Source organism: Ambystoma mexicanum, chromosome 4q (assembly GCF_040938575.1).
Source record: "Ambystoma mexicanum isolate Mex_15411 chromosome 4q, UKY_AmexF1_1, whole genome shotgun sequence".
NCBI lineage: Eukaryota > Metazoa > Chordata > Amphibia > Caudata > Ambystomatidae > Ambystoma > Ambystoma mexicanum.
Window position 1 is genome coordinate 102,862,125 of NC_090928.1, and position 21,513 is coordinate 102,883,637.

At 48.7% G+C, this 21,513-nt stretch overlaps 1 protein-coding gene across 2 annotated transcripts in view; it reads left to right on the top strand.

The window, feature by feature from the left end:
• DZANK1 (double zinc ribbon and ankyrin repeat domains 1) overlaps positions 1-21,513 on the top strand; it is a 1,110,268-nt gene that overhangs the window by 649,905 nt on the left and 438,850 nt on the right. The window lies entirely within an intron of this gene.

Here is a 21,513-nt window from a genome sequence, read left to right on the forward strand (position 1 = left end):
GGTGTCAGGTGTCAGGTGTCGGGTGCTCGGTGTTCGATGGATGAGGCAATGCTCCTAAGGAGCTCTAAACAACGGATCACGCTGAGTCGCTGAATGCTTTCCCCTTCACGAACTGCATCCTCTCCCCGATCTTGCATGGACTTAGCACTAGACCCGAACGAGCAGCAGGTGAGTAAACAAAAATGCGCAACCTTGAAATCATTCTCCTGTCGTGCTCGCAATTATGTTTGCCCACTTTCAACGCTTTCTACTGAAGCACCATCAGGCACTACAAGTGTCAGTCTATTGCTGTGGGAATTTTCTTCTTCATCTATCTCTGTGGGATCTTTAAATTTGCACGCGAAATCTGGGCCAAGTGGGTTATCTTGTGATTCTGAAGTTTCCTTGACCGTGGCATGTTCAAAGGAGTTTGTTGAACACCCAACTGGGCCCAAACTTACATCTACTGACTTGGCAACGCCAAGTCTTAACGATCTTAGCACTGTAACCAGCTTGGCTTTGTTTCAAAGTGCTATTTAAAGTGAGACGTCTTTTGCAGTTTTGACGCCTCTTCTGGCAGAGACAAACGGGCCCATACACTTTCCACTCAGGCTAACCCCAGCTACCCTCTTCATGGCCCCCTATTACCACTAAGGCTTTAGTCCACACAAGCTCTTCTGCCACATCAGACTGTAGGCTACTATTCCCCCCCCCCCCAGTTGTGAATGGAGACGCCGCCTATTGAGCCAGAGGCTGCTGTTCTACCTGTCGCCCCTCCACTGCCCTCGCCTAGCCCTGAGGTGTGCTTAGATTATTTGACCAAGGCAATGGCCGAAGGACAGGCTGAAGGGTTGGCCAGTCCTGGCCTGGGTGCATGTGCCCTAATAGCAGGGCGTACATCTGTGGGGAAGTCCCCCAGACCCAAACACAGCAAGGATGGTCAAACGTCTGGCTTTAAAGGGGCCATCGATCTGCCAATCGCCTTCAAGTCCAAACGCTTTCTGAGCCCCAAGGCTAAAGCTCTGGCAGCAGTGAAATCATCCTCACTTCCGGCACAGCCGCTTGCATTTTCCAAAAATTAACAAAACGAGGTGCTGGCTTGGGGGCCTTGGTGCCCTCTATGTTTAAAAAGAAAGCTAGCCCCCATTCTTCTGTCACTACTCTCGGTGACATCTCCGATGCTGACCTCCTCGAAGGAGTTGAATCCTGGATTTGGCCCACTAGAGAGATGGAGGAAATCACTGCGGCTCTGGCACTGATCATCCCATTTAACTCTGTGCTCCCACCACCTCTCTCGAGCCCCTGTCATTATTACTGTCTCAGCTGGGGCTGAACAGGTCTGACCCCTCCAGATCAGGGCCCTTTAATGAGCCTTTACTACCATCCAAACACTGTATATAAAAAAAAAGGCAATTTTTGCACCGGGAACCCTTCTAGCCTTCCCGTGTCCCTCCCTTCCTTCAGGGCCAGTAAAGATCTGATCCGCAAGTCCACGACCCACAGAGGGCCGGCCAGTTATCTGGGACTGCAAGGCCAGGTCCCTATCTCCCCAGGCCTGATACCGAGCAGCTCCTCTGGAACGCCTGCGGAACAGCCCTGGGCCCCAGTGAATGTTCAAACACCCCATCAGACACTCTTCGGAGCCCCCTTTGGGCTCCCCCCCCTAACCCCGAGTCTACCCAAACACCTCATTTATTAAATGGGTCGAGAATTCACTCCGAATCCCAACAACTAACGGTTGAGGACAAAATTGAGAAAATTGGCCTGTTCTCAATTATCTCAACATTAACTATTGCTCTGGCGCCTTTCACCAAGTTCTATGGACAATTGAGCGACACGGCCAAGGACCATAGCACATTATTGATCATGCTTCACTCTAAACTTATCTTCCTGGAGGGATTTGTGATGGCAAGTAGTAACGGATTAGCTGGGATTAATCTCCAAGACGAGCAGGCGTCTCCGCCTTCTATTCCTGTGAAGACTACAACTTCAAAATCCATCCAGATCATCAACGCCTCACCGTTGGTTGACCGAACGAGAGAAGGATCAGCTAACTTGCGGTCTTTACAAACTACGACAGACTGACCGCTGCGCTGGCAATGACAAGACCCTTCCGGCTACTACATCAGTTTGTGTGGAGGTCCCTGGCTGTGTGGCTTCCCGATTTGCATTCATCCTAGGCCTCCAGTGTGCTGGGGTAATAACTAAAACTCCCACCAAACCCCGGACGACAGTCCAGATCTCAACTCAAAAATCTTGCTCTTCTGTCAGGGTGCACGCCCCGAAGCCGGCCCTAAGAAAATTGACTGTGGAATCTGGCCCCCGTGGCCTGCCTGTTGGAAGTGCCGCCTCCAAAAAAACACAACCTGTCCTTCACACCTTGAGTCAGACTTCGATGGCCCTGATGGACCTATCGACCTATTCACTGGACGACTCCAAGTCCAGCCAGAGATCAGAGAAGAAGGACACATTGGTGGGGCCTGGCAATGTTTCAAGATCTCTTGAGGGCAGATCGCTGGAGCCAGGCCACAGTTCTCCCATATTTCTTACAATGGATGAAAAAATGACAGCAAGTGAACTTTAATTCTGAGGGAGCAGCAGCTTAGTACTACTTCAGTTCCCAGGATCCAAATCATTCATCCAGCCAAAGAAGCCACAGGAGGTTCGGCGTGTGCAGAGCCCTAGTTCCCATCCAGAAAATCCTATGGTCACCGTTCAGGTGGGCCTGGGAATCAAATTGCCCTTACGCAAATTCCAAACTTGGAAAAAATCTTGGTTCTTAATTATTCAATCACTTTGAATCGGAGAACAATTTTGGACCTCTTTTACTGAATTCCAAATATCAGACAATTACGTTCATCTGATTTGACACCGATACAGGTTTGTGAAGACAGATGCCTTGATGCCGTGTTCCTTCATATCAGTTCACCTGTGGTGAAAATCATGCTGATGGAGGCCTCAGAATGTTTATTGATGTTGGGATTTGACTTGACGGCTGTAAAACCTGGGGACGTGAATTGCTCAACCCCGATGAACCAGATGGAGAAAGTTAATGACATTTTGCCATCGGCCTCTTGTCAGTTCCTTAGGGAGGCAGCACCAGCCCCTGTGGTCCCCCTACGCTCGCAGGAGGATTCGACCAGGGAGAGAGGGTCGGCAAAGTTTTCGCAGCAGGAGACCAACCGTGAAAACTCAACCTCCTTAAAAACCAGACCTGAGCATACCTATGCCAATTTGCTTCCAAATGTAACAGGGACCATCTCAAGTTTTCCAATGAAGAACATAATCTACAAGGACCTGCTTGGAGTGGGCAGAGTCCCATCTAGCCCGCATGTAAAAATGTGTCCTTTGAAACTGTTTCCTCCACTCGTCTGGTTAAATGCGTCAGCTCGGAAGCAAGTTTGAGAAAACCCACCTTACCCAATGGGGATTGGTCGTGGCTTTCAGGTGCCATAGTGGCCCAAAAACCCCTGTAGCCACCCAATGTCAACATCGTGGGTCACCCCTGGGTTGTCCCTGACTGCTACTTTTCTTTGAAAAGAAAGATAAAATTGATCTCATGGGACACTCAGGGTTATACTCACCCGTCAGTCCCCTCGGAAATAAATTTGGGAGACTAGGATTTGAACTGCCTACAGGAGACCTGGCTGAGGGAGACCCCGGGTATGGATAGGTTTGAAGTCACCAATAACCCCGCTAAGAAAGAGACCATGGGTCATCCCTACGCGGGCCTCCCGACTGCGGCAAGATCGAGTAGGCCCTTTAATCTCCTAAACTCTTCAAATAAGAACTTGTTTACCCAAGTCTCAACGATCAGTTGGGAGACTCAGGGGCTTCAGCATGGTGCTTAAAGTCCTGCGTACATCAGACCGATCAATGTTTACTGGAACCCTGTCTTGATGGGACCTGAAGATTTTATTGATCAAAACGCTAAAATCCTGGACGATATCCTCACGAATCCTATGTGAGGACCTTAACATACCGGACTTATCAAAAACTGTGCAAGATCACGATTGGAACTTAGACGATCCACGCCACACCAGACGACAACTGTGGAGTAACCTAATAGACTCCCATGACATGCATGTCCTGAATGGGAATTGCATAGGCAACAAGCCTTCTCAGCCGACGTGGGAGAACCAGGGTAAGGCATCTACTGTCGACTATGTCTGTCTCAAAAAGATTCTTGCCTGTAGTTGAGAGCTTCCAAGTCATCAAAACTACGCACAGCGACCATCATCTACTCCAATTGGAATGGTCCTCGACAGACTCATTGGTTTGAGAGTACTTCCCAATAGCCCTGGGTAACTGCAATGGGGGCCTTCACCTGAAACTCTCTCCTAGAGAGATTATCTCATTGTCAGTGGAACTGATTCAGGCCGGAACAACGGTTAACTATTCCCTCTTACTAGAGCAATTCCATCGGCGTCCTCTGAAGGGTGGGAAAGTGCAACATTTTAAACACGCTTTTGATCCTGAATTAGTGGCCCGCAGGAAAACCACCCGAAAAGCCAACAAGTCAGGTCTATCACAGGATTACTTATTAGCACAATCGGCTAAGGCCAGCTATAAAAACTGGCTTCGTGAATCTACATACTTACGCTTCCAACAAGACGCTGAGGCGATGTTAGCAGCCTTGGGAAGTAAAGATCTGAATAGATTCTGGTCCTTAATCAAAGCAGAAGAGCTGGCCTTGAGAGCAGACCAAACAAATCCTATTGGGGAAAATACCTGGATCTCGCACTTTGGCAAGTTATATGCTGCTGTGGGTGGGACCGTTATCCCATTCAAGCTCATCAAAGATTTGGATCCCTGGGTTTCCTCGTCTTGCCCAAATGACATCTCTCACAGAATAAAGAAGCTGAAAAAATTCCAGATCACCCGGGCCTGATGGTTTGTCAAATCGAATTCTGAAGGAGTTCCCAGATGACTGTGCTTTATTCATCTCGCTCCTGTTCGGACAAATAGCCCTGTCCCACCATTCGAGGGGATTGGGTCCTCCGACGTATTCCATATCTATGACAGGTAATGTCCACAGCTGTGCTGCTTTGGAAAATCTTTGGCTCCTGCGTCAATGACGTTGATGCGCCGTCCCCGAGGACCTCCTCCGATGGCCGACGTCACCCGATGTGATAAGTAGGACGCACAACGCCCATAGCCTCAGTTCCGTTTTTTCCACAAACGTGTTCGCTTCGTGAATCTCGGTACGCCTCGACTCGTTGGAGTTTGCTGTTTTCAATTCTCGGTTCGTTGAACCTGTTCGGTTTGTTGTGAAGACCTGTTCGTGGCGATGTCTTCTTCGTCTTCAACCCCGCGTCCGGGCTTCAAGAAATGCGGGGATTGTGGGTCCAAGATGTCGGTCACGGACTCGTACGACGCCTACATCTGGTGCCTCGGGGAGGCCCACGATACGGACGACTGTGTCGACTGCCAGTCGCTCACGGCAAAGGTCTTGCCGGAATGCAAGAAGAAGCTGTCGGTAGGCCGGGTGTCTAAGCCCCGGAAGTCGAGGTCTGCGGGGCTTTCGACGGTTGACTCGAGGGGCGACTCTCCGCATCATCGTCGGAAGTCCAGTGGGTCTCCTTCCAGGAGTCGGTCTCGCCACTCCTCCACCTCTTCGAGGCATTCCCGGAAGCGCCGGCATAGGTCGCCTTCCCCGTCCTCTTCCGAGGACTCCGCCCGTCGGTGGGTCGCTTATCCCCCCATGCAAGAGACACCGGAGGAATGGGCTTCCTTCGGGAAGCAGATGCTAGCGATTCTTGAATCGCAGGGCACCGGTCCGTCCGTGCCTCCGAGTGGGATCAGTCGGCACCGGTCGAGAGACACCGCTCGTAGGCCTTCGGGCTCGGGTGGTCGGCACGGCTCGTGGGAGAGGTCCCGCTCGGACAAGGGTAGCCGTTCTCGCCATGCCCGTTCCAGGTCCCGGTCCTCGATGCGCTCGAGACCGCGTGATCCTGTGCCGTCTTCGAAGAAGACGTCGACGCCTGTGGCGCCGAGGTCGTCGACGATTTCTCTCGAGGCTCCGCCTCCGAGGGGGTCGTCGGCGCCTAGGTCGTCGAGAGACATGCTCGGAGCTCCGGCTTCAAGGTCTGTGTCGACGCCGCCGATGCTGGCGGTGCTGCAGCTGACGTCGACGCCTTTTCTGTCGACACCGACTCGTTCGGCGCCCTCGACACCTTTCGAGGCGGTGGTGTCGGAGGGGCCCCGTGGCACGGGGTTTGCCCCTAGAAAGGCTCCGGCTAAGATCAGGCACTGCTTTGGTCCCCAGAGGTCTTCCTCTCCCCGCCTGGAGTACATTTCAGAGGGTGATGAAGGCTCTGATGGCGGCTTGGTTCCGGTTCCGGTTCCGGTTCGCAATGAACTTATCTCGGGCCATAGCCAGTTTGATGACCTGCGGCAGTCGCTGCATGATGCCAGTGGACTGGACACCTCTCCGGAGGTGGAGTTTTGTAGGCCGGAGCCTGGCACTCATGCCGATTCTTCATATCAGCGCCTTATGTCTTGGGTCACTGAGTACTTGGGTTGGTCAGCTCCCCCAGGGGAGTTCGTTCAGGATGATCTCACGGACATCCTTGATCTCGGTCCCCCCACTGACCCGGTTTTGCCTTTTCATATGGCTCTGCAGATAAGGGTGGTGGCGGCTTGGACTGCTCCGGAGAGTCTCCCGGCAGTGGGCAAGTCTTTGTCGCGAAAATACCGTCCAGCCAGTAGCGACCCCTGCTACTTGTCTAGGCACCCCACTCCGGAGAGTTTGGTGGTGCAGGCGGCTACGGCCCCGGCAAAGCAGGCGTCGTATCCTACCGTCCCTCCGGATAGGGACGACAAACGTTTTGACGGCTGGGCGAAGAAAGTGTTTTCTTCGGGGGGTATGGCGCTTCAGGCGGCCAACTCCATATGTGCCTTGTCTCGTTTCACACACACTCTGTGGAACTGTGTTGCATTAGCGGCTGAACATATTTCCGAAGGGGACGAACGGGATGGTTAGCTTGCTATGGTTCAGGATGGCAAGGATGCCATGTGTGAGGCCATTCAGTCGGGTTTGGACTTGGCGGATTGTGTCAGCCGGTCCATGGTGGCGAGCATCGTAATGCGCAGGTTTGCGTGGTTGCGGAAGTCTGGGTTCGCTCCTGATGTGCAGTCCCGGCTCCTCAACATGCCCTTTGATGGTGAACACCTTTTTGGCAGCAAGGCTGATGAGAGCATTGAGAAGTTGCAGACCTCAAAAAAGCTGCAGCGAAGTCGTTGGGCGCTGCAGGTCGCCAACCTCCGCCTTTTCATCCTAGGGGACAGCAATGGAGGGGAGGTTCCTTTCGCTATTACTCGTCCTTCAGTAAAGCAAGGGGAGCTGGCAGTCAAAGAGGCCATCGTAAGAGTGCCAGAGGGGGAAATAAAGGTACTCGAGGTGCCAAGGCCGCTCGGGCAGTTGCCTATTTGCCCTCGGGCAACGCTGCAGCCGCTACCACTCAGTCATGAGTCCAGATCCCATGGTTCGCCGGTTGGGGGAAGGCTGGCACAGCATCTTGTAGAGTGGCAAGCCATTACTTCGGATGTGTGGGTTCTGGAGATCATAACCCACGGCTACTGTCTTCCTTTTCGGCAGAGGCCTCACGACAATCCACCAGGGAGCCTCTCTTTGAAGAGTCCGGATCCGCTCCTTGCGCAGGAAATTCAAGCCCTGCTGGAGAAAGGCGCCATAGAACTGGTGCCTGTAGCGGGAACAAGGGATGGTATTCCCCTTATTTTTTGATATCGAAGAAAGACGGGGGATTGAGGCCCATCATGGACTTGCGCGGTTTGAACAAACTCCTCAGGAAGGACAAGTTCAAGATGGTGACTCTTTCTCAAGTCCTCCAGGCCCTTCAACTTCAGGACTGGTTGGTGTCTCTCGACCTCAAGGATGCTTACTTCCATGTGCAGATCCATCCGAAGCACAAGAAGTACCTGAGGTTTGCGGTTGGCGACTCGCACTTTCAGTTTCGGGTCCTGCCGTTCGGATTGACCTCCGCCCGAGGGTTTTCACCAAGCTCATGGTGGTTGGTGGCAGCGCATCTCAGGCAAGGGGGGATTCATGTCTACCCCTACCTGGGCGATTGGTTGATCAGGGGGAGCTCTCCCGAGCAAGTCCTGGATCATCTGTCCGTCACCTGCCACTCCCTTACAAGCTGGGCTTCTCCCTCAATTTAAAGAAGTCCCATTTGACACCAACGCAGCGGCTCCGGTACATCAGAGCAGTGCTCGACACGTCCCTGGGGCAGTGTTTTCCTCCCCAGGTGAGGGCTCTTCACATTCAGCAGATGGTGTACAAGTTTCAATTTGCCCAGGATCTCCCAGCGTCCGAGTTCTTGAGACTGCTCGGCCTCATGGCATCCTGCATTCTTCTGGTACCAGAGGCTCATCTGCGGATGAGATCTTTGCAGTGGGCACTCAAGCTCCGGTGGTCTCAGTGCTCCGGCAGGCTGTCGGACCCTGTTCAGGTGCCGCCCTCGGTAGCCCAGGACCTTCTGTGGTGGGCCGTCGAGGGCAATCTTATGAAGGGTGCCCCATTTTGGCTGCCCTGGCCGGAGGTGACAATCGTGATGGACGCATCCCTCACGGGATGGGGAGCTCATGCCAACGAGTTGACAGTCAGCGGTCGTTGGTCTCCGTCGGAGTCCAGACTCCATATCAATCTGTTGGAGCTGAAGGCCATCAGGCTAGCCCTGAAGGCTTTTCTGCCAACTGTGTGCGGAAAGAGTGTCCTGATTCTAACGGACAACACGTTGGCCATGCACTACCTCAACAAAAAGTGGGGGGCAGGGTCACTTCCGCTGTGCAAGGAGGCGATGCAGCTCGAATTCTGGGCCATCCAGCAGGAAGTTTCGATCTCGGCTGTTCATCTGGCCGGAGACGACAACGAGACAGCGGACGCTCTGAGCAGGCAGAGCTCGATCTCTCACGAGTGGGAGCTGGCTCAGGAGATTCTCCTGGAGATCTTTGCCCTTTGGGGGACCCCTCAAGTGGATCTCTTCGCCTCCAGTGTCAACCGGAAGTGCAAAAGGTTTTGCTCACGGGAATTTCCTCCAAAAGGAGCCTTGGGAGACGCGTTCATGGTGGAGTGGTCATTCCCACTGCTGTACGCGTTTCCTCCAGTCCCCGTCATCCCGCAAGTGCTGCAGAGGTTACGGAGGTTCGGTTCCCGGATGATCCTCATTGCTCCGGCGTGGGCCCAGAGGACGTGGTACCCGGACCTTCTAGACTTGTCCATCTGCCCTCCACGTCGTCTTCCCTACCGAGACGATCTGCTCTCACGGGAGGGGGGGGTCAGGTTCTCCATTCAGAGGTCAGATCCCTCAATCTTCACGCTTGGCTTCTGAAAGGTTGAGGTGTAAGGATTGGGACCTCCCTGAAGACGTGATGGAGGTGTTGCTCTTGGACAGGCGGCCGGCAACTAAGTCTCTGTATCGTTGCCGTTGGAGAAAGTTCTGCGACTGGTGCAGAGTTCGGAATGTGGATCCTTTTGAATGTGACATTCCCATGGTTCTGTCTTTTTTGCTTTCTTTGGCCCACAGGGGCTTTCAAGTGGGGACCATTAAAGGTTACCTGGCGGCACTGTCCATATTTAAGTGCTCGTCTGAAGAGTGTTCCTATTTTAAAATTCCTTTAATTTCGCAGTTTTTGAAAGGGCTCACTAATGTGTTCCCTCCGTCACCTTTTCTGGTGCCAGGTTGGGATTTGAACCTTGTTCTTAAGTTTCTTATGGGTGCTCCGTTTCAGCCTTTACATTCTTGCCCTTTGAGACTGTTAACTCTGAAAACTGTGTTTTTGGTTGCCGTTACTTCCGCTCGCAGAGTTGAGTGAGTTACAGGCACTTTCAGTTAAGCCACCCTTCACTGTGTTTCATAAGGACAGGGTTGTCCTTAGAGTTCGTCCTTCTTTTCTTCCGAAGGTGGTTTCGGACTTTCATTTGAGCCAGAAGGTTGATCTTCCGGCGTTCTATCCTCCTCGACATCCTGGTAAAGAAGAGGAGAGGCTACATAGGCTTGATCCTAGGAGAGCGTTGAGCTTTTATATTTCGCGCATGTCCCGGGTCAGAGTGGGCGATCAACTATACATTGGTTACGCTGGAAAGCGTTTGGGACAAGCTGTGACGAAACAGTCTTTGTCTCGTTGGATTATTTTAGCTATCTCCGAGTGTTACCGCTTGGCGGGTAAGGATCTTCCAGCTGGCTTGCGGGCCCATTCTACCAGGGGAGTGGCTGCGTCTACTGCTCTGCAGAGGGGAGTTCCTATTTGTCACATCTGTGATGCGGCCACCTGGGCTTCAGTACATACTTTTGTACGTCACTACTCCCTCGATTCCATCAGAGGGCAAGATCTGGCCTTTGGCAAGGCAGTTCTCTATTCCGCAATTTGATTGGGCATGCTAAATTGGTATTCTAAATTCTTTCCCACCTCCTTGCTTGGTACTGCTTTGGGAGTCTGTCATAGATATGGAATACGTCGGAGGACCCAATCCCCTCGAAGAACAAGTTACTTTCTTACCTGGTAACGTTCTTTCGATGGGATGGTCCGACGACGTATTCCATATCGCTCCCTCCCTGCCTTTCCCGCTGCAGAGTTTCTTTTGCGATTGCAGCTTGCGTTCCGCAAGGCCTTGTGTGTCTGACTGGCAGTAAACTGGTGGCACACGTTCTGGGAAAAAACGCTATGGGCGTTGTGCGTCCTACTTATCACATCGGGTGACGTCAGCCGTCAGAGGAGGTCCTCGGGGACGGCTCATCGACGCAGGACGCAGACGCCAAAGATTTTCCGAAGCAGCACAGCTGTGGACATTACCTGTCATAGATATGGAATACGTCGTCGGACCATCCCATCGAAAGAACATTACCAGGTAAGAAAGTAACTTGTTCTTTGCCGCCATTGTGGACAAGAGCAATAGTTGTTCCCATTCATAAAAAGGGGGATTGGAGCAAACCCAAAAACTTTCGTCCCACTTCTTTGCTCGCCGTAGCTCGATTGTGTTGGAGCAGTTCACTGGGTGGTGCAGAGAGTCTGGTTCCCTGAACATCTTTCAAACTGGCTTCCTCCATGTCCTGGGTACATCCATTTACATCCATCTACTACAACTTTTGAAGGGCAACCTAGGTCCCACCAAACCAATGATCTGTATGGCGTTCGTGGACCTAGTACAGGCCTTTGACCAGATCAACCAGTGCAAGTTATGGTCTAAATTAACATTGACGAACTCCCAGACGCCCATACTTCAACTCATTATAGCACTGCACTCCAACACATTGTTGCAAGTGGGGCTCAATAAAGCTGGCTTACTTTCGGATGAAATAAGAACTATCCGAGGAGTAAAGCAGGGTTGCCCTTTGGCTCTGCCGCTTTTTAACTTCCTTTTGGAGGACCTGCCAGAAGCCTTTGTGGACACAAGGGCATTTCCCCCGAAGGTCGGTGGAGTCCAGCTACCATGCCTTCTCTATGCCGACGACGTTGTGCTGATCGATCAAACCCCTGTTGGTCTCCAAAGACAACTTGACACCTTACATCTGTAGCAACGATTTGGAGATCAACAAGGGGAAAACTAAAATCTTGACATTCGATCACGGCACGAAGGGTCCAAGTCGTCATGCATGGTACATCGACGGAGAAAAAATTGACAAGGTACAGTCCTTCAAGTTCCTTGGAGTATGGTTCAGCAACTCTCCAACAGAAGGGCCAATGTCTGCTCATCTTCAATCTAAGATGAAACGGCTCTCCAGTCAATCCTCAGCCCTAAACTGGAAGTTCGGACGCTTCTCTATAGTTCCGGTATTGAAATACTACAAGGCTAACATAGTAGCCCCTCTGGAATCGTCTCGAAGTGGGATTCTGGAAAAACGTTGTGTGCCTCCCCCCTTCCACGCCGATAGCCTTGATTCGGAGAGAGTTGGACCTTAACTCTCTGAAAAACATAGTTACTTGGAACAGGTTGGCATTGTTTAGAAAGTGTCACGAGCAGCCTAGGCCTGCACTTTTGGAACTGGTCAACAAAGAGATGCGGACTGGTTTAAACCGGATGCTGGCAAAATGGTACACTTCAGCCTTATCTTTATTGGATGAAACTCTTTGAATCAACTATTGTCTGACCCCGAGAGAGTAAAGAGGAAAACCCAGGAGCAAGATTGGATTCAAACTCTAGAGCAGGCGAGAGTCTACAAGCTCGTGGCAGACCTTCCTCCAGAAGTTCGTAGACGCAACCCCTTGTGTCTATTTGAAACTCTTCCCTGATAAAAGGGCCAGGGATTTCTTTCTGCGGACAAGACTCAATTTACACCCAACCAACGAAATCGGAGCAATTAGAGGCCAGTCTGAGGACAACTTGTGTCGCTACTGCCGGGACCATGGGAAAGTTGTGACTTTTCGATCTGATGGCCCAATGTCATGCCTTGAAAGAACAGCGCTCTAAACATTTCTGCTTGTTGTTTTCAGACTTTGCACTGCAGATGTGAAAGTATGGTGGCCATGCTTGATCTCTGAACACAAAATTCCTTATGTTTTAGCAGTGGTGAAATTCCTGATGGAGGTTTTGCCGGAAGAGTGGAATCTACAAAAAACTATACATTTAAACATTGAATTCAAGTTTCTTTTTTCTTTGTTCTCTTTTCTTTTTCTTCTTTTTTCCTTTGCTTTTCTTTTTATTCTTTTTTCGATTCATGTGTTTTACTGGATAATGTTATTCTGTTCTTGCTAAAAAAAAAAAAAATTTACGCAATTTTTTATGGAAATAAAAAAATATATATATATATATTTTTCTTCTCCAGGAAGTTTGTTTGTGTGTCCCCTTGATAGCTGATGGTTTCACTATCTTTCAGCAATTGGCTAGGAAGTATGAGGGTGGAAGACCCTCTGTGGGTCCGATTTATATTGATCCAGAATTCCATGTTGTTGGATTCAAAGGTAATTTCGGATGATGTTTACAGGCCATTGGCAAATAAAGTAGTAAGGAAGGGCCTCTTGCCGCAAAAGCCAATTTTGGTGATAAATACCCCATGCAGATCTGAATTGAATGAATTACTGATGGGATTGAGTGATGCATGCAATACTTTCATGTGCGATAGGAACGGGGTTCACATTTTAGTGGGAGGAGATCTGAATGCTGATTGTGTTGAGAGTGTAAGAATGGTAAGAAAACAGGTTAAGGTAGTAACAGGGGTGGCCCACTGTGTGGTGAGAGATGGTAAACTGTGGAAAGATTTCTTCTTGAATTGGGATTTAAGGATTATAAATGGGACCATAATGGGGATGTTCCACCTAGGGACATCTGTAAATCTGGGGAGAAATCAGCATTACTTGATTATATTGCAGTGTCCCCAACCGTGTTTGATGTGTGCATGGATTTCAGAGTGACCTGAGCGACCACTCTCTACTGTCATTAACCATGGTGGATATAGGTAAATCTAACCAGGCCCTGTGGACAGGAAATTTGAGGGTGAATCAGGCTGGAAATAGGCTCTCATGATACATTCATAATACAGTCAGATATAACAAATCCTTGGTTAAGTTTATAAGAGGCTTGTCACTAGAGGAGAATTTTTCCATTATCACACCAACTTTGTTTCAAGTGTTCCTGGATAGGTTTAATAAGTAGAAGTCTTGTACTAGGAACGCCAAGTGTCCGATAAATCACCCCTTTCATGTGGTGGTACAAAATACGAAGAGAATATTAAGGGGAGAGTTTCGGGCACTGGGGAAACTGGGAATGGTTGACGAGTTATCTTTGTGAAAAGAAGCACCTATAATAAAAATGTAAGAATTGGTCCAAAGGTTACTAATTCCTCCAGGAGTTGTAAAGAGGGGGAAAGGATGTTGGAAATCCTTATTAGGAAAGATGCAAGGAATTTCTGGCATCTGATTAACAATTTGGGAACAAATCAGCTGTAACGCTCACCAGGCTCCCACGGAGGCGCTGGTCTGGTCTGGTCTGGGTTGCTGTGGCCTCTTCAAGCGTGATGCGCAGAATTCGGACCACCGATTGAACAGGACCCCCAAATCTTGCTTGTCTGGCCCGTAGGAATATCCTTCTGCAGATGAGAAAGGGGATTAACTGTCTGCTGAATAGTGTGCTTGCTCCCCCCCTTTCCCCCTTCGTTTTTCTCTGACTTCCTCCAAAACCCCCGGTTTAAGCTCACCTTATGGTTTGGAAGGATGAACTCTCCATCCTGCTTCTGGTGCAGGGGCGCGCGTTCGTCCAGTTACTTCACTGGTTTTCAAAATGGCGCTGGCAAATCCACTTGACTTTTCTGAGCGATACGCCGTAAGTATGAAGATGCAAAAGTTCAAGTGTGAGCCTCCTTTTATGTTGTTTTTTCCTAACCTGTGATCTGTCCTTTATTTCAGGTGCAGAACGAAGGCGATGCGTAGAAGGGTTAAATTGCCGGTGGTAAAATCAGGTGAGTTAGTGATGAGGGCGACCCCTCTAAATGTCTTTATAATTCCCCAGTAATGTCTTTTGTCCTTTCCCCATAGGGGCCGGGGTGCGGTACCTGCCAAAGATGCAGCGCCGACCCGAGATGTGGAATGGTTCACCAAGAAAAGCCGGTAAGTAATATGGCTGAAAATTCGGCTTTCCTCTTGTGTTCCCTTGCTCACCTTTTGTCTCTTCTTCTCTCCCCTAGGTGCAGAGATGTGGCGACCGGTGCTGAGAGCCGCGATGGAGCCGGGCGGCGTCTCGGGAACAGGTGAGTGAAGCGCGGTGCTGCAGCGAGCAACGCGGTGCTTTTAAATGGAAGTCTTCCTTCAGGAATGCTGGCGTGAAGATTCCGGATGCAGGTAAGAAGGTTGAATAAGTTCTTGGTTTTCACCTTTCTCTTCTCTTATTCCCTTACAGGTGTTCCAGGTTCGAGGCGGGCGTGGCTGGAGTCCAGGTGCAGGAGCAAACACGGTGAGCGTTCAGCTGCTGGGATGCAGAACAACGCGAAGCACGTGTGGCTGTCCGGGCGTGGCTTAAATAGCCTTGGAAGAAGTTCCAGGTGAGTATTCTTCCACAGCCCCACCCAAGTAACAAATAGTTCCTTCAGAAAAATAGTCCCTCCTAAGTCTCATTTGGCTTGGTTCTTCATGCAGCATGGTCTGCTTCAGGTGAGTGTGCAGCATGGTCTGCTTCAGGTAAGTGCACCAAACACTTCCCCTTATGAGCCTGGCGCCAACGGCGCCAGGACAGAGTCCAAAGAGCCCCTATAAGGGGCCGCTGGGCTTTTACCCGGGGGCGTGATGCCTGCTCCCGGGGGTGCTAGGCCTGGCCTGGTGCTCCGGGGGTAGGCATCATGACATCAGCTACCAACAGAGTAACCCTATTCCGGAGGGTAACTGGGTAAAACACTTTGAGTGTGTTTATAGGAAATCAGACTCGGAGATTTCCTTTACCTTGGAGTGTGATAGATCGGATCTGTTAATATCTGTGGAAGATGTGGCGCATCTGCTTAAGAGATCTATGAACTCAAGAGCAGCAGGTCCAAATGGCCTTTCTAATGTGGTCATGAAAGAGAATCCCAAATTGTGGTCCAAATTTGTGTATGTGCTCTTCATCTCGATCAAGGTAAAAAGAGTTCTCTGTCTTATGGAAAAATTCTGTACATGTGCCAATCTACAAGAAGGGGGATAGGGCAAATCCAGGGAATTATCAAACTATGTCCCTTCTGGATTGTGACAGCAAGATTTTCATGGAGTTGATTCTCTGGGACCTTATGGATTGGGCAGTAAAAGCTGGTTGTATTCAGAAATATTAGACGGGCTTTCAGAAAGGATTGGGAATTGATCTGAATGGTCTGGTAGTGTGTTGGCTCAGGGAGGAGACATTGAGGCCGGGTAACTTACCACTCTAACTGGAAACAATAGACTACAGTCAAGCCTTCGACTGGGTTTACTGCAATTTGCTGTAAGACTCTATTGAAAGAATGGGGAATACCAGACACGCTGTATTAGTACTCTTAATTGAGTTACATAAACACACTACTCTGCAGGTGAGGGTTGACGGGAGGGGGTCCCTGACAGTGTATCCCAGCTATGAGGGGACTCCGCCAGGGATGTGTGTTGGCCCTGTGAGAAACCCAAGGATGTCTCGCCTACTAGTCCCTGGGGATCACTCTCTCAGGTGGTCAGGGCATGGCCATCGCCGTTGGATGCAGACCCTGGGGATGGACCAGTGGGGGAGGATCCCCTGGGCAAGGGTTCTTCGGGCAGTAGGGGTGAGGCAACCGATGGTGGGATGTGGTATTCCCCCCCATACCCGTACCCCATCCTATTTTATAGGATGCTCCGATGTTCCAACCCTCTCCCCCCTTTCCACTTAAACACTTGGCCGGGAAAGGGGGGGCGACTGAGAGTAAATAGACTAACCCTTACATATCTCATTGAACATGTCCCACTAATCGGGTCAGGCAAAGCCAGGCACTTGACTTTAATCAGATACATCCGATACCCATTAGATCTCCCCACACGGATAAAAGGCGGAACATAGAGACTCATTCTGAGCAAGGTGGAACACGATAAGGAGCAGAACCTCTGGGGCGGAGGCAAACCCACCGGAGCAGAACAGCGGGACGAGAGAAAAGGGTAGAGAAATCCAGGAGATCCCTGCAGGAGGTGGTTGCCTCAGAGCTTTGAAGGATATGCAGAGAAAGCCAAATCCCAGACAAGAAGAATGCATTGTGTTTCGAGGATGCTAGCGAACCTCTTGGGTGAACGACAGAGTTGGGGAGGTGAGGCAAATCCTGTGGTATTAACCTTGACTCGTAAATTAAAGCCACAAAGACAAGAAAGGAATGCACCTAGCCGGTGAGTTAGCAAACCACATGAAATGCCTGTGTGTGTTAAGGAAAGATTGAATTTGCAACAGTGTATATAACAATTGAAGACTGCACATGTGCTGAGACGCAAAGGAAGGCAGACCTGTGATGAACTTAAAATTGCTGATAACTGTGAAACCAGTGATACAGAGTAGCAGAGTGGTCTGGCGACGGGAAATAGCCCACTCAAAAGTCTCAGCGAAATAGGTGCTATCAAAGTGAATTAACTCTGAAATGCGCAATGGTCAAGACTTACCCCGGCGAAAGGGGAAGTTAAAAGGTGATTACTTTAAGTGAAGAATTTCTATGAACCTTTGTGCTTATGGTACAGAACTACAAAGAGCAAGAGACACTGGGGAAAATAACACAAGAGTTTGAGCTGACGAGAAAGTCGAAGTGGTCCTGTGGAGGTCTATAGTAAAAGTCTTGCACATTCGAAAGTCTTCGACATCAGTGAAAGGTCCGAGCCCGACTGAGGGAGACCGGAAGTGTGATAAGTTAGGACAAGGGAACCCCTAACAAATATGAATAAATCTGGGGGAAGGGAACCCCAGCAAGTGCTGCGATTGCAAGGTCTGAGCCCAGCTGAGGGAGATCTACGTTCAATCAGGTACTTTTTGGTTGCAAGGGCTGAGCCCGACCGAGGGAGACCTACGTGAACTTTTGTTGAACTCTGAAAGAACTTTTGAAAGCTGGAATAAGTGACTTTAGCATAGAAGGCCAAGTGGGCCTCGATCCATGTTTTGAACTGCCTTGTTTTTGAGTACCTGAGCCAGTGTGTCATCCTGTTTATGGGGGCTGCCTTACTGTGCTGTCCAACGTGAGGAGGAGAGCTGACTCAGCTATCTTGATCCTTTATGCTCTAACACTGATTTTCCTTTGCATACATCTTACCCTCAGCACACTTTTTGTATAAGGATAGGACAGGCATTAGGTTGTGTGTTTATTATAGGCCATTTTGATTTGGCAAAGACAGACTAGAACTGTGTTTTCTTTATTATTTGATGGTAGAGACTGCTCCCATCATAGCTATAGGGCAAAGCAGGAGTTTTTCCAAACCCCGAAAATTGAATATAGGTTTTGAAACTTGAACCTCTTGTGTCCGTGTCATACTTGTAATACCATGCCTCACTTACAGCCCCGTGTTTGTTTAATCTCTACCTGTCTGACCTGGGTGCCTTTCTTGGGAAGATGCCATTTGCTTCTCCAAGACTGTCAATGATAAGTATTCCGTACTTAACTTATGCAGATGATGTAATCCTATTGGATAGAACCCAGGTCGGTTTGCAGAAACAGCTGAATGCAATCAGGGAGTATTCCACTATGAAAGAACTAAGCATTAATGGGCCAAAAAATGATCATACGGTTCACAAGCAAGACAATTTCGAAAGTGAGTTACAGTTGGACCATGGGTCATGAAAAGCTGATTCTTACCAATTCCGTGACGTACCTTCGGTTCAACTTGGATGCAACAGAAAGTGTAGGGGTCTATTTGGGCCGTTTGATGTGTAAAGCGACTGAAATGGCAGCCCAGATGAAAATGTTTTAAAAAGAATAGCATTGATTTTCGTTGAGCCCATTGATTTCATTTTACAGAATGAAGGTAGTACAATGTCTTTTATATGGCACAGAGATACGCCATGGCTTGCAATATGTGCCATAAGAAAAGGCTAAGTCCAGGTTCTGGAAACATGCCCTGGGCTTCCCAAACTGTGCGGCCATTGCGGCACTAAGGTTTGAATTCTCCAAGTAGCCTTATGGACTGGTGGACTCTCCTATTATATAGACGACTACTTGTGCCAGTGAGGGGCTTGCTCTAGCTGGGGCCGTTCGGCCTGAAACTGTGAAATCAGTTGAGAATTTTAGGGTCAGAGCGGAACGATTGTTGAGTGATGTAGGAACTACACCTGGTGTGTTAATGGCAAATATCAATGATGTAAAAAAAGCACCTCATTAGATGGGATTGGATAAGTACAATTCAGAAAATGAGAGAGTACAAATTATATTGTAGTCTCTCTTCTTGATAAGCCACTAGGTGTCTTGCTGAAATACCTCACACAATTCCGAAATGGCTTTTGGGCCAGTCAGTTCCTTCAATTTAGATTAAATCTGCTCCTGACAGGAGAAATATGTAACATCAGAACTCGTGGGGATGGAGTGAGAAGGGGCTGTCCTCTTTTTGATGATAACGATGTGGTCCAAAATCGTGAGCATATAGTTTTGTTTTGTCCTGCTTTACAGTTAATAAGAACCCGACTATTGAAGCAGTTTGCACATGATTTTGGCCTATTGGATTCTGATTTGTTCTTCTCAAGAATTTCGAGTGGGGAGGATACTGTGACCACAATCGCTGTTATAAAAATTCTAAAAGAATCCGGTGTAATCAAACTTAAGGTAAAAAAAAATTGGGATTGAATAATAGTGAATGCTACTGTTGTATATTAATCTGGCTGTAAATGCTTAGCGAACTGTTATTAAACTACATGTTAAATGTGTATTTGATTTGTGATTTTTAACAATGTTTTAACTTTTGTATGTAAATTAGTGATTTGTGAAAGGTGTGTGTAAAGTTGAGTATATGCAGCCAGTGGCACAAAAAAAAATTGAAAAATAAAACGTGCTAGTTATGAAAAGAAACCCACATGTTTACCAAGTGAGTAGAGCGGAAGCCTGTAAACCACCCAGCAAGCGGATAATCATGAGAGAAGAGCAGTAGAGAAGTTGGACGAGTTTATTGCCACTAAAAGAAACTTGGACACGGAAATTCTGTCCAACACTCAGACAACTGAGAATTGCTGAATTATTGCTTCCCTTACTGAACAGCACCGCCTAAACAGCATCCCTGCTGCTTTTGCCGAGTAGTGGGGAGTCACCACTTTGGGGAGGACAGAACGAGGAAGCAGGTATACTGTGCTCTTCTGCTGCCAGCACTGCAGAGGAGGTGGGCGATGAGTGCAATGCCATGTGCTCCCAATATCATCCCTGCCTCTCTGTTTTCTGTACCTTGGACAGTTGGGGCACAAGGCATGCTTCGCCCACTTCCTGACCTCTGCCTTTCAAAGCAGGGTTGATGGGGTGGGCGAGGCAGAAGGAATGCAGGGTGCTAAACTAAAAGTGGAGTATCCCTATGCTTCTCCTATCACATCCGCCTCTTCTTTACCAATGGCGATGACACAGAGACCCGAAATTATGGCAGGGAAGGGGGAGAATATCAACAACACCCTTCTCTCCTACCGTTCTCTTAAGGTTTGGGAGACATCAGAAGATGCTACATTCTTTTCTGAGTGCATTGGGAGAGGGCTGTGGGCTCTTGCTCTTTGCCGTCGTGCTCTGTTGGCACAGGGACTTTGTGGATCCAACAAACTCGCTGTATGTATGTATCAGTGCAAGTTGAGTCATTGGCAGTAACATATAGTATACATCAGCGAAAAGCCAGAACTAAAAATTGGGTTCTTTATTTTATTAGGTGCCAAAAGCGATGCTGTTGAGCCATATGTTGTGATCTGCACCCTTTTCTTTTCACGGATGTGGAAAAGCTCTCAGCCATTTTATTCAGTGGGAAAGCCACTGCTCCATTTGGCAGTGATATCCCATTTGTGAAGAGGCAGTATACCTGCTGGGCAGAAGAATGCAGGAGTTGCTGTGTGTCCTTAACATGTTAAGGGCTTTGGGGAGAGGGGAGCGTTCATGAGTGATGCGTAAAAGATTGCGTTTGAACACTCGCACATTTTAAGTATTGAAAGATATTTACTAGATATATGAGCCTTATTTAAGTACTCTGTCAACTTCCAGCACATGTTGAGATGGTGATATCCGCATTTCACAATCCACTGTCATTTGACATTGAGTAATTAAAGCCCATATACCCAACAAATACATATTAATGCTGAAAAACATGTGCAAGTTAGGATTTGCACACAATTGCATTAAACAATAAATGGAAATCTTTGTACAATGTCACCATCTAATGTAAAAGATTAGATATTTGTACAAATGCTGGGATATCAGGGCAATGCTATCACAGCTGTTTCTTTAGAAAGGGAAATGCAGGCATGTTTGGACAGAGCTATCGCAAGTGAAGGTATGTCTTTACATCGACATGAACATGTTCCCTGTTTGAAACTCACCAGGCAGGCGATTTTTTGCCCTACACCCTTTAAAAGCATTCCCCTACTTATTATAGGACGGGTAAAATGATCTATTCGAACTCCAGTACTAGAATATTTGGAGAAAGTGCTTGATTTTCGTGGGAGTGCACATTTGGGTATATGTCGCTCCCTGGTGACCTTTTCCCAGGCGACTTTATCACTGGATGCTGACAAAAGCTGGCATGGTGTGTCAAAGCCATAATATGTGTATAGTGAAAGGTCTTCATGCTATGTGGGCAAAGTCTTCACCGGTGTGACCTTAAAAGGGCAAATGGTGACATTGTGGGGCAAAGCCAAGACAAGTGTGTCCTTACAGGGGCAAAACGTTGTGTCCTTACGAGAGCAAACGCTGTTTTTTATGTGGGCAAAGCCACCACAGGTGAGGCCTTACAAGGGCGAATGCTGGCGATATTTGAGCAAAGCCATCATTATGTTCTTACAGTAGCAATATTGGCTTTATTTTCTTTCTGTCTATACTGTAGATAACCAAAACATTCCAACTAACAGCCGGGAATCCATTTGTTTTACTGCACACATATTGCATGTGTATTCCTGTTTGGAGTTACCTGTCTCTATTT